This window comes from Dromaius novaehollandiae, chromosome 21 (assembly GCF_036370855.1).
Source record: "Dromaius novaehollandiae isolate bDroNov1 chromosome 21, bDroNov1.hap1, whole genome shotgun sequence".
Taxonomy (NCBI): domain Eukaryota; kingdom Metazoa; phylum Chordata; class Aves; order Casuariiformes; family Dromaiidae; genus Dromaius; species Dromaius novaehollandiae.
Window position 1 is genome coordinate 9,674,204 of NC_088118.1, and position 13,946 is coordinate 9,688,149.

A 13,946-nucleotide genomic window follows, 5' to 3' on the forward strand; every position below is an offset into this window, starting at 1 on the left:
TGGAGACCTCAGTTATCCACCATCCGTAAAGCATGCGTCACCCTCTTATGGTCTTGAACTTCTCTACTGGGACTTGCCCCAGGCAGCAGGGCTGACGGTGCACACCCATCGTGGAGGGGACCATGAAGCTTCCAGGACAGCTCAGGAGACCTCCAGGGACCACATGTGGGTCTGGCTGGGCGAGGAGCGGGGCCTCACCAGACCAGAGCCCATCCCAGGTGGAGTCATTCCAAGGCAGGAGGCTGAACCAAGGAGCTCAGAGGCACCGTGGGCTCTGCAGGGTCAGGAGAGGCCAGAAGGCCCCATCAGACAAAGGGGGATCCCCCAGAGAGGGACTCATGACCAGCTCCATCACCATCTGGAAGCAGTGCAGCACCCAAATGCCTCTCCCGCCATTTGAGGTCCCCCATGGTACCACCAAGCCCCTCCCTTGGCCATAGGGACATGAGGGAAGGCAGGATGGGAAGGGTCAGAGCAAGGGTGAGCCCCATCCAGCTAGGTCCTGGCTGCCTGCTCCCCCCAGCTGTGGGGTGGGATGCAGCCAGGGTTGGTGGAGGCTGGAAGAAGACAGAGCAACTGTGCAAAAAGCCATGAGGCACCAAGAACAACCCCCTTGTCGAAGCCCGGGCTTGAAGCAGGGACCTTTAGATCTTCAGTCTAATGCTCTCCCAGCTGAGCTACTTTGGCCCTCCCCCTTGGGCCCTTTTCCCTCCACCAGCTGTGCCCATACCCAGGCAGATGTGCAGGATATTGCTCCTGAAGGTGATCCCTGTGGGTGGGAGGGGAGCACTGTGCCGGGAGGCAGAAGACACACACACTTTCTCCTCTTGCAAGGGACGTTGGCCTCCTGTGTGACAACCTTGGGTTGCTAGCTCAGTGACCAGTCCCCATCTCCACAGCTGCTGGGCAGCAGGCCACCACACCTGAAACAACACTTGTTCCCAACATCATGCCATGACTTGTCCCCCCAAACCCATGATGACATTGGGAAGGTATCAGCCATGGGCAGCACTGCATGGACAAAGCACCACCCCAGGCCCCGAGCTCTGGAGGTTGCCATAGGACCCAAACACCAGGAGGGTCCCATAGTACAGGGATCTGCAGCTGGCCATGTGGCAGCTGTAGGCCATGACAGTGAGAAGACAAAACTCTGGTGCCATCAAGAAGAGAACCAGGAAGCCCTGTGCAGCACATTCCATGGAGGGAACAGCCCTGGTGTCCCTCCGGGAACTGGCCATGGATTTGGGGACCGTGGTGGAGATGGAATCAAGGTGGAGGAGGAGGATGTTCATGGAGGTGTGGAGGCAATGGTTGCAGGCTTCAGCTGTAAGGATGAGGCCATTGCTCAGGAGGGCAGTCAGGCAGATACCCAGGAGCTTTGAAAAAGGCTAGAGCTACAGTTCCCGCGTGGCCTGGATGCCTGGCTCTGCAAAAAGGTTAGGGCCACCCCAGTGCCCCAGCCCGGGCTTGAGTCAGGAAGCCTTAGATCCTTAAGCTAACACTCGCCTAGCTGAGCTACTTTGACCCAGCACTGGAAACCCTTGTCCCCATGACAGCTGTGCAGGAGCAGAGGCCAAGGAGCAGGAGGTCCCTCGGGTCAAGCTATGTCTTACCAGAGCATTACTGGACTGCAGCTGAGCCTGATCACCATCCCCAAACCTGCTCTGTTCCTCTTCTCCAGGCATGGTGGCATGGCACCTCTTGGTGGGCCAGATGCCTCCACCAGGCCCTGTTCTGCCCAGCCTATGACTAAAGCAACTACGACTATTGCCACATCCACAAAAATCCATCCCTCCTCCATAAGTGGCTTGAAATACCTCCAGCTGTTGGGAATGCCCAAGGACAGCCAACAGAGGTGTCTCCACAGAGCAGCTTTCTCCCGTAGCTTTGCTGGGGAAGAAATCCCACAAATAAGGGGTTTCTCGCCTGACATGAAGAGCTCTGCAAGGACAAGCTCATCTCAGCACCCCTCTGAGACACAACATGGGGTCTGTGGTACAAACTGGGGAAGAATCAGGCAGTAACGGTCTCCCAGGCTTGGTTGGTTGTTCCTGTTCAGAGGGAACTTGAGGGTCTGGAGATGGGCAGAGAGGAATCTCCTGAAGTTCAGACAAGCACAAACTTCCCCCATGCCAACCCGCAGCCCAGCAGGAGGGTTCCAGTGGTGTTTTCTGCTGCAGCTCTTGGCACCACGGCACAGCAGGCCTGTGCTGGGCAAAGGGCACATCAGGGGACGAGAGGACATGCCAGGCCTCAGCAGGCTGCAGGGGGATGTAGCTCAGTGGAAGAGCACCTGCTTTGCATGCAGGAGGCCCTGGCTTCAATCCCCAGCATCTCCAGGGCTGCTTTTGGCCTGCATCTCCCTCCCCAAACTGGCCTGAAAGCTGACATCTAGATGCATTGCTCCTCTACAGAAATGGGGGTCTTGCCCTCTGACAGGATGGCCTGTGGGGAGGGGAGCTCCCAAGGTGGGAGGTGACCATCTGAAATGACCTCCCGGGCAAGGGGAGAGGGAGTTAAAACTGACACTGAGGGGACATGGGCTTTTGTGTCACTACCATTGCAACAACCTCATTGACCAGCAACAGGCAAACAGGCAGGACCTGGGAGTGCATCAAAATGTCCTCTCAGGAGACATCACTACCCTGCGGGACAGGAGGGGGTGGCATGTATGTGGTAGTGACAGGCCTGGATGGTACCTGAGAGGTTCTTTTACCTGTAGCATCAGGATTGCCCTGGGCAGGCAGGAAGACCCTGTGAGGGCATAGAGTGCATTAGATGCACCTGACCATGGGGCATGAGAGCTCAGCAGGAGGGGAGAGGGGAGGCAGGTGGAGGTGACCACTGGGGCGCCACTGATGAATCGCTACTGTCCCAGCAGCACCCAACCAGCAGCACACGGGCAGGCACTGGGTCACTGCAGGCAGGAGGAGCTGATTCAGCAGCTGGGGAGCCTCTTGATGGGCTCCAGTGACACTTGCAGGAACTGGGGCAAAATCAGAGATGAAGCAAACACTCCCTGGCCCTTGGTCAGGGCCTTTTTCACATTCAAATACCCCAGGAGACTGTTGGCGATACTTTCACTAATGACAGTCTGTGTCCCCACCTCTTTTTCCCCATCTGCCTGATGAACCCCATGATGGTGTTGTCTCTTAAGCAGAAGGCGCTCCTGCTCTACGAAGTACATGCAGCTGGACACACATTTTCTCCTCAATGACCACTATTTCTTGCCAAATTGCAGCCCTGCGTCTAATCTCTAGCTTACCTATCTTTGCAGAGAGAAAGAAGGGTCTCACAGGGCGAGCCTGGGTTCAAGGCATAGAAGAACTGCTGCTGCAAGCCTGGCCTTGCCAAGTTACTTAGCCCTCCAAACCAGTGGGGCTGCACTTCTATCCAGGAGCACTAGGAACACCAGGGACATCCAGGACAACCGGGCCTGGTTGTCCCCTCAGATGCCATCCCAGCAAGGATGTGGAGGTGCTGCCAAGACCTGCTGTCCAAGGGGCTGTGGAGGGCCCCATCCATCCCCTCATGGATGGATTGATCCTGAGGGATCGCTGCTCCCAGCACCTGCATTTGCAATTTGTACCTTGCACCTATGTTTGTGATTTACAATTTGCACCTGCATTTGCAATTTGCACCTCAAGCCACTGGTAAGGAGGAAAACCCAGCATTCCTAGCTGACAGCCTCCCCTGTGGCCCTTGTTGCTTCTTCAAGGGCTCCTGAGCTCCTCATGGTACCCTGCAGTTCCCTGACATCTCGTGGTGCCCGCCCAGACCCCATGCCTGCTGGGACACCTCACCTCAGTCACCCTGAAGCATGGGTGTTTGCACCAAGAGGGGGGTCAAACACTGCAACCTGGGGGCTCCATCCTCGGAGACGTTCAAACCTCGAGCAGGCCAGCCCCCAGCCTCCCCCATGTCGGGGAGACGTATGCATATTTTGCTTCATACTTGGTACAAAAAAGGCTGCAAAAACTCTCTTCTGCATCAAGATTATGCAGCAGGCTGGAAGAAGGATGAACTTTTAAGGTTTTCTCCCTAGCAAACGTACATCTCCAAATTCACTTGAACTTTTCACTTTCGGTCTTGCAGGGAAGCTCCCAAATGGGGGTTTTGACCAAGATGGGACCAACCCCTTTTTGGTTATTCCCCTAAAAATGCATCTAGCAATGCCAAAAGAGCAACTTTCCCGAAGTTCCTTCACTTTTCTGAAGAGCTTCAAGCAAACCCAGGAACCAGCAGCTCCCATTTATCGATATTTATATACACATTTAATCTCTATCCCTTTATAAATGTGAATATATAAGGAAATATCTGAATATATATTATGCATATAGTGTCATAAGCAGACACAGTACATATAGTCCTGCATTTTCATATAAATAAATGCAGTCTATATTTATATATTTTTCTCCATTCCTCTCTCTGTCTATTTCCATATGTGCATATACTGTCTATATTGTATATAACTTTATATATTTTGATGCTTGAGGACTTCCTGAGGCAAAAAGGCAGAGCAGCCAAGCAAAGCGGATCTGAGAGCATGTGGGAAAAACAGTCTCAGAAAAAAAAGTGACCAGTCTCAGAGCAGTGTGGAAAGACGGGGGGGTTGTGGCATTAAACAAGATGGTAGCCCCCCGGAATAAAATGGTGGTAAGAACAAAATGGTGGCACCTCTAGGGGGAAAACTTCCTGTCTGGAGGTACTTCCAGGGACACTGGAGCAGGGGCAGCCAGCCACTCACAGAGCATCTTGTCATCAGGTGGTGGTGGTGGGGATGTTACACAAAATAAGGCCACGTATTACACATGTATTACATGTGTCCACAGCATCGCAATCCCATCACACATGTCCTAAACTGTGGAAACTGGGGTAAATTTATGGGATGTAGATTTGGATTTTGAGGGCCATGTAATGGCAAATAGAGAAGGTTTAGAAGTGCCCTTTCTAGTGGATACTGCAGCCACCCTTTCCCTTTTAGATTTTGAGCCTAAAGGATGCCAGTCATCAGATAAAATAGTGATGCAAGGAGTGATGGGAAAAGGTGAACGAATGTTATCTAAGCCCTTATTACTCACTATTGGGGCTAAAACAGTGTGGGGACGTTTTATAATTTCCACAGACGTGCCCATGTGCCTTTTCGGGAGAGATCTCCTGCAAGCCTTGGATACTCAGATCTGCTTACAACTGGAAGGGATAAAGCTAATAATTATGGGTTCATGTGTTCTGGCCAAGACACCAGAACCAGAGTCAACTAATCTGCAAATTCCAACAGCTTTAGAATCAGTTTCTAAAAAATTATGGAGCTCTTCAGGAATGGATGTTGGACTACTGAAATCAGGCAGTCCAGTCTTGATAAAAACAAAGGGGGGATTGCCTCCTGCAGTTAAACAATACCCTATCCCAAAGGAAGCAGAGAAGAGTATTCAAAAACAAATTGATTATTATCTGAAACTGCATATCCCTAGAGTCTGTGAATCCCTGTACAACACTCCAGTTCTGCCAGTTAAAAAGCACAGGCAAGATGCTGATGGTGATCCAGAGTATCGCTTTGTACAAGACTTAAGGGCTATAAACCAACATGTAGTTGCTCCACATCCAGTAGTTCCTGACCCACCAACCATTTTACTACAAATACCTCATTGGGCAACTTATTTTACTGTGATTGACCTAACGGCAGCCTTTTTTAGTATACCGATAGCTGAAGATAGCCAAGATCTCTTTGCTTTCACTTGGAAGGGACAACAATTAACTTGGACGAGGCTGCCACAGGGATTTACTGGGTCTCCGACTATTTTTTCGCGTATACTCAAAAATGACCTCTCAGATATCGAACTTCCAGGACATTCTGTATTAATACAATATGTGGATGATTTGTTATTAGCAAGTAAAGATTATGAGACATGTTTAAAAGATACTGTTTCTCTATGTAACGCTCTTGCAGAAAAAGGGCATCGGGCATCTCTGTCTAAACTCCAGCTGTGTCAAAGAGAGGTAAAATATTTGGGTTTTATCTTAAAAGGACGACACAGGTTAGTTGATCCAGAAGGAGTAAAGACAATTCTTGATATGCCTCGTCCTGTAACAAAAAAACAGCTTAGGGGATTTTTAGGAGCTGTAGGATTTTGCCGACCATGGATTCCTGGGTTAGCAGAACTTACTAAGCCTCTGGTACAGGCAACAAAACAGGAGGAGATAGAGCCTTTGGCCTGGGGCCCAGAAAGGGAGAAAGCTTTTACATCTGTGAAAAAAGCATTGGTTTCAGCCCCTGCTCTAGGGTTACCAGATTATAGCAAACTATTTGAATTATTTGTCCATGAACGACAGGGAGTAGCAAGTGGGGTACTCACCCAAAAACTAGGCCCTCACCGTAGACCAGTGGCCTATTACTCCATGCAACTAGATGAGGTAGCTAAAGACACTCCAGGATGCATCAGAGCAATAGCAGCTACGGCAGCTCTTATTGAAGAAACACGACCTGTAATTTTGGGTCACTCATTAACTGTGTATGTGCCACATGAAGTAGAACTGTTAATGAAACAATATGCGACTCAAGCACTATCCCCACAGAGAGCTCACCGCTATGAACTGATAATACTGCATGCAGATAATGTGACTTTAAAGAGACGCAGTATCTTAAATCCAGCAACGCTATTGCCTCTACCGGAGGATGCAGAGCCACATCATTCCTGTGAGCAGGTGATCGTCAGCTCGAGCAAGCCCCGGGAGGACCTTAAAGATGAACCCTTGGAAAACCCGGACGTAGTTCTGTTTATAGATGGATCATCCTATTATTTGGATGGAAGACGTCACTCCGGCTATGCTGTCACTAACGTCTTTGAGGTGCTCGAGGCCAATCCTTTGTCTTCGTCTGTAAGTGCTCAAGGAGCAGAATTAATAGCATTGACCCAAGCAGCAAAAATAGGTAAGAGCTTGCGGGTAAACATCTATACCGACTCTAAATATGCATTTGGAGTATGTCATGCAACAGGGATGTTATGGAAAGAATGAGGATTCTTTTCGTCATCAGGAAAGAAAATAGCTGATGGAGAAGAAATATGTAATTTGCTGGAAGCAGTTCAACTGCCCAAAGAAATTGCGGTAATACACTGCCCAGCCCATACTAAAGACACTACAGAAACTGGCAGAGCAAATGCTTTAGCCAATGCTGCTGCGAAGGCTGCAGCTCGACAACCTCTGAGAGAATGTATGGGGGCAGCTCCAAGGATGGACCAGAGTGAGTGGCCAAACTTAATAGACCCCAAAACTACGTATGAAAAAGAGTGCTCAGTGGAAGAGAAAAAACAATGGGAGCAGTGGGAAGCATAACAAAGTGATGATGGAATATGGACAATTGGGGAAAAACCAATTCTACCAAAAAATATTTAATTACTATAGCTAGGTGGTTTCATGATAAAGCTCATGGGGGAGCCGAGGCAATAGCTAAGCAGGTACAGAAAGTATGGGCTGCTCCAGGAATTTATGCAGCTGCTAAAAGAATAACAAAAAGCTGCCCGACCTGCCAGAAGTTTTCAAATAACAAGCCAAGCTCAGATTTAGGGGGGCGACCACGGGCCTACTTCCCTTTCCAGGAGCTACAAATAGATTATGCGGATATGTCATCTGTCTATGGACACAAACACTTGTTAATGATAGCAGATCAGTTATCAGGCTGGATAGGAGCTTTCCCAACAAGAAAGGCCGACATAGGGGGAGTGGTAAAAGCCTTACTAAAGGGAATCATACCCAGGTATGGGGTCCCAGAAGCCGTTGATTCAGATAGGGGTGCCCATTTTACAGCAAGCATAATCAATCAGTTATACAAATCATTAGGAATAAAAAGAAACCTACATACCCCTTATCACCCACAATCTTCAGGACAAGTAGAAAGAATGAATAGAACATTAAAATTGAAAATAGCAAGAATACGCACACATGCTAGCCTAAAATGGCCAGAGGCATTAAACTTAGCTCTATGGGATGTTTGAAATTCCCCACGGCAACCCTTTGGACTAACACCAGCAGAAATTCTCTTTGGGGAGACATTTAGCGATACCAGGGACTTATATCCTTGCTAAGACCAGCCTGTTAGACGGAGATGAACGAATGACACAATATGTACTAGCCTTACAGGAATGGTTTAAGGCTTTGCAAAATCAGGCTCAGTGGTTTCAGCCACTGCCATCAGACATTCAGGCACATGATATACAGCCTGGAGATAAAGTGTTGATAAAGGTATTCTCGCGAAAAACAAAACTAGAACCAAAATGGGAAGGACCCTATACTGTATTGTTAAGTTCTTACTATGCTGTTAAAATTCTAGGAAAAGAGAATTGGATTCACCACTCTCACGTGAAACGAGTGACAGTCCAAGAAGCAAACACAGCAGAGGCTGCAGCGGAACAATGAAGACAACCACGTAAAGCTCGATGGGATACACGACTTCCCCAGGGTGATCTGTTCGGACTTGCCTCACTGACACAAATCTCTTTTCCTTTACTGCGCCCTGCAGGACAGCAGGCAGAAGTGCCGTGCTCATGTTGCTGTTTCAAACCCTGGCAATGTTACTTTCCCTAACCTGTGGTCAAAGAACCTCAGAGTGGCCGTGGTCCCAGGCCTGTGTTAAATATACTGGAAGTATGGGATTAAATTCTGATAAAAACTTAAACCTCTTAACTCTAGTCATCCATGGAACTGAAGTATACTCAGAAAATGAATGGAGCTGGGATAATACTAATCAATTTCCCCAACTCCTGGGAAGGACAGGAAAGGAAATAAAGATAGGATGTCGAGTGATCAATGGGTCTACTCATGAGAAGGCAACTCAAATCTCTCACTAAAATCAAATCAAACGAAAAAGAAAAGAAAATTTGTGCCACTGAAGACTGGATTGCTGGTACAATTTTACCTTAGAACAACCTGTTTTTATAGTTTGCCTGTGGGCTCACCACGATGTGGGAATATCATTTAAATTTAAAATAGGCATTATTGAGCTCAGGACAACAATACCTACCCCAACTACAATTATTTTCACCAATATAGATAGCTCGGTTACCATGAAGAATAAGAAAACCTTATCCCCACAAATTTTTGAAACTGGACCGTATGTGACCAGAAATATAGGCCAACAATGAGTATTATTTAATCCATCATGGTCTCTCAAATGAGTAGAGTTATTAATGCAAATTAATATCTCTACAATCAAACCGACCTGTTCACCATTCTTAAGTACGTCCTATGTGGGATGGACAGCGTGGTTACATAGACGAACCCTCACCTCTCCAAAACGAACAAGGGGAGATGTGACCAGTATCATAGGAACAGGATTGGGAGTCCTAAACAGTATAGATGCTGAAGTCCTTGTAAATAAACTGAGCACAACAACAAGTGACTTATACAGATTAAAACATCCATTGAGGTCTTCTCTATTAGCACTGGGAACTAACCAATGGCTTTCATCCAAGATATTACCTCAGTGGGAAAAAATGAATGAAAAAGATCACCACTTGATAGTGGAGGCACTTGGGGAAGCCAAAATTAATATTTCTCTGACCCTCAGGTGCATCCAAGCTCAACTGTGGATGCAATCTATGGTAGCAGCGATTATAAGGGAAGGGGAAGAGGGCACCTTACACACTGAAATTCAAAAGGTAATTTGGGATAATGGCGACTGAATTTGAAAAGGAATTCCAATCCTGGTGGTATCTGGTCGATTTTACTTATGATCCTATCAACACTAAGGCCACAGCCTTTGTTTTAACAATACGTAATGCTTCAACATATACAATATATCCAATCATTGCGTTAGGATTAAATCACAGTGGAGCTATACTCTATCCATTGGAACACAGAGTATGGGCCCAACGAAATGGAAATAAATGGCAAACTGTGGACGTTAGCGCATGTATTGTACGGGAACAGCAAGGGTTTATTTGTGAAAGTAATACTATCAAAGCCCAAGACTTTTGTCTTGACCCTGAGCAAATGTTTGTCATTTGGAAATACACCCTGATGAAACAGCTGAAACTATACTTGTATATATTGGGAGAGGGTGCATATGTATGAGAACCTTTTGTAGTCTTATAGTTGTAGATGGCATTGTAGTAGATATGAGTAATCATTCAAATATTTATATTTGTAACTTTACCAAAATCATGGGATGTGATTTCAGTTATTCAGCTCCTCTCACGTCTTATCAATTGTTACAATCGAATTATACATTAATTCAAAATTTACTACCTACCCCCATTGGGATGAATCTCACCCTGGTAAGGAAACTACTACACCATGATGATTTGCATCGACTGCTAGAGCACATCCGGAACAGTGGACAGAAAACTCTAATCACTGTTCACCATGATGCAAAAGAGATACATGATATCTTAGAAAGGGTAAAAAGGGACGGAGAACATCATGGCTGGGAAACTCTTCTAGGGTGGTCACCAACCGCAACAGCGATTTATAATCATGTATTGCACCCAGTAGTTGTTGTGTTAAGTTTAACTGTGTTATGCCTATTGCTTACGACCATATTCTACATAAGACTATGGAAAGTGACAGTACGCCTCGAAAGACTTCGAGAACTTTGTTTAAAATATTAGCAGGGATGCTTCATAAAAACAAAGGGGGGAAACTGTTAAAGAATAGTGAATTGAAACTGTCTAGAAATGGCTGCTTAGCACAACTTATATAAAACTTGCTTAGCATGAGTGGCTAGATTTGCTGAAGCCTTAGGCCAAGCGTGGGAAAAGTAACGAATTTTTACCTAATTTAATCAAAAATAGTGCCTCAGAGCTCATTCAGGCTGGGAAAATAAGGGAGCCACACGCAGTCTGCACACCTGTGTCACCGAGTCCGAGAGGGAAGATGCCAAAACAATGGGGGAAAATAAGACCTTGGGAGACAACTGCCAGACCCAACAAAAACAGAGGTACAACTGTCATCGGAGACTGCAAAAAACAAGAATAAGGAGAAAAACAGCTTGCGTCAGAATGACGATGAGACCCAATGAGGAGCAGGAGACCCCAGACCAAAAAATTACTATTAGTCTAACTATCGTGTGAGGGTTGGGAAATGTAAGTCGAACAGACTATAATTACCCAGAATTTGTTTATGTTATGGTCCCTCTTCGGAGGCACCCAGCTCGAGCTGTAATTACGGCACGCGCGTGGTTAAAATTATCTGATTTGTTTTGATTTGACTCTGAACTTTTCTGCGGGAACCTAGGGTTGAGCCCTCTTATGGTGGCCGACAGGCCTAATTTCCATAACAGCAGCAGGCACCTGGGTGTGGATGTGCCTGTGAGGTCACCTCCATCTGTGCAGCTTAGAGGCCAGCAGCAAGTGTACAGCTTGAATGTTCATCATGCAGTCACTTATAATGCAGCAGCTGATAGGCCAGTAGCAACTACATAGCAGTGAAGGTGATTGGTGACTGTGAAGTCATTGCAGTATCAGCTCTTGATAGGCCATCAGGAGGCACGTGGCTTGGATGTTGATTGTGAAGTCACCTCTTCCATAGCACCTGACTGGATAGCAGTAGGCAAATAGCTGGGTCATGTCCATCAGAGAAGTGGAACGGCCTGCAGAAAGCACCTGGGCTTGACAGATGATTGTGAGATAACTTCTTTCTGAGCAGCTGACAGGTCAGCCTTTGGTTCATGCTGAAGGTAATTGTTTGTGAAGTCACTTGTCCTGGAGAATGTGATAGGCAAACAGCAGGCTCACAGCAGGAGGATGTGCTTCTGAGGTCTCTTGTGCCTGAGGACCTGATTAGACAGCAGGCACAGGGCCTGCTGATGAAGAACCTGCAGGCACAGAGCCCTTGCCCTGCTGGCAACATGCTTCCCAGTGCAGCCCAGGAAACCACTGGCTCTTTTTTGACATGAGGACGTGTTACTGCCTCATGCTTCTCCATGTTGTCTACCAGCACCCCCAGGTCCTTCTCTGCAAAGCTGCTTTCCAGCCAGTCAGCACTCAGTGTGTCCTGGTGCATAGGGCTACTCTTTCTCATGTGCATTTCTCTTTGTGGAGCTTCATGAGGTTCCTTTGTGTCCATTTCTGCAGCCTGCCGAGGTCCCTCTGAGTGGCAGTGCAAGCAGCTGTTGTATCATGGCTGTTTTTTAGGAGAAGATTGTGTCTCAGAAGCTTGTAGGCCCTTAGGAGGCACATGACCATGCAGGTGACTGCGAGGTCACTTCTGTCTCTGCAGGTGATGGGCCAGGAGCAAGCACAGGAGTCGGAAACTGTCTGTGAGGTCACTTCTGCCTGAGTGCCTGATAGGCCAGCAGCAGGCACATGGGTTGGATTGTGATTGTGAGGTCACTTCTGCCAGAGTGCCTGACTGGATAGCAGCTGGCACATAGCTGGGTCATGTCCCTCTGAGAAGCTGACCTGCCAGCAGCAGGAATGTAGGGTTGGAAGATGATGGTGAGAGTACTGGTTTCTGAGGGGTTGGTAGGCTCCAAAGCTCAGAGGCCAATCTGAGGCACATGGCCACAAAGGTGATGCTGAGGTCACTTCTGTCTCTGCAAGTGATTGGCAAGGAGCAACAGTCTCTGAGGTGACTTGTGTCTCAGTATCTGGGGTGTGATTTTTCTACCTGTGGGGTTTGCACCTCTAAGTAGATGGAGCCATCCTCTCCAGTCCTTCTTTCCTGAAGCTCAGACATGGACGTTTTGCTATCAGGGGAGCTGAATCCCACCCATGACTGTTAAGTCCATGCCCTGTGTTCATCCAGAGGACAGCAGGGAGGGTTTTCTCCTGTTGGCTTGCTGCCATGCCACATGGGCTCTTCAGCTGGAATTTGTCTCCCCTTGTTTTGGACAACCACCATTTGGAAGTCCATCCACTCTTGCTCGTACAAACTTCTCTTACAGCTGACAGAGGGTCTCAACCCTTATCCAGGGTAATTCATCCTTGCAGCACTATGAACTCACCTGGCTCCTTCATCCTCTTGGCCTCTGGCAGCCTGATCAGCGCAGGCACAGCCTGGCTATTAGCTCACTCCCGGACTCTTCTTTGGAGGTGAACCCCCTCAGAGATGATATCCCAAGCGTGGATCTGAAGCTAATTTGGACAAAGGTCCCCTCTTAGCATTCAGGTGTGGAAAAAATGAGTTTCAATTCTTTCTAGCGTCGTCCAGGGCTGTCCCAGCAGGCCTCGCACAGTTAAACTCACCCACCCATCATCAAACTGTACATTAGAGCACGCAGTGTGACTCCTTCTTGGTATCGCACTATATAAAACCCCCCATGGCTGGTAATAATACATGATGCAAAACCTTGGGCACACTGAGCTGCCACTGAGCTGAAACTTCCAGATAATGCCTGTGCTGTGCCTGAGCTACAGGGGCAGCACACTGGGCCTGGAGGAGATCTAGGCGAGGAGCTGTGCACTGCTTGGTGGCAGGGCCCTTTCACTTGCATCACCTCCTCCCCTCCCCAGGACTGTCATTGCTGCTGGGTGGGCTCTCTGAGGTGCTGGGTGACATTACAAAGCCTGCTGGCCAGCACGTCTCCTGAGGGCCAATCAGGCAGCTACAGTGGAAGTGACCTCACAATCAACACTGCAGCCATGTCCCTTTTGCCTGCCTCTCCCCATCCTCTGCAGATGCAGATGAAAGGCCGGAGGGGCAGAGGAAGACATAGGAAATACATCTATTTGAATATAGTAGTTCTTCAGAACACAGTTTCTCCATGCAGAGTGCTGGTAGGAAATGTATCGGGAATGAATAACTGTAAGTATATATATATATGTATATAATAAATATGTACAATAAAAAAAGAAATAGAAAATCCATTCCAATTGATAAAAAAAAATTGAAGTTGTGGAGATGGGGATTTTTTTCAGCTCTTGCATAGAGTTATTTTTTGGATAGGTTTTACCTTATGACTAGAAGTTGGTGTTCAGGCCTTTATTCATCTGCCCACATATAGAGGCTAT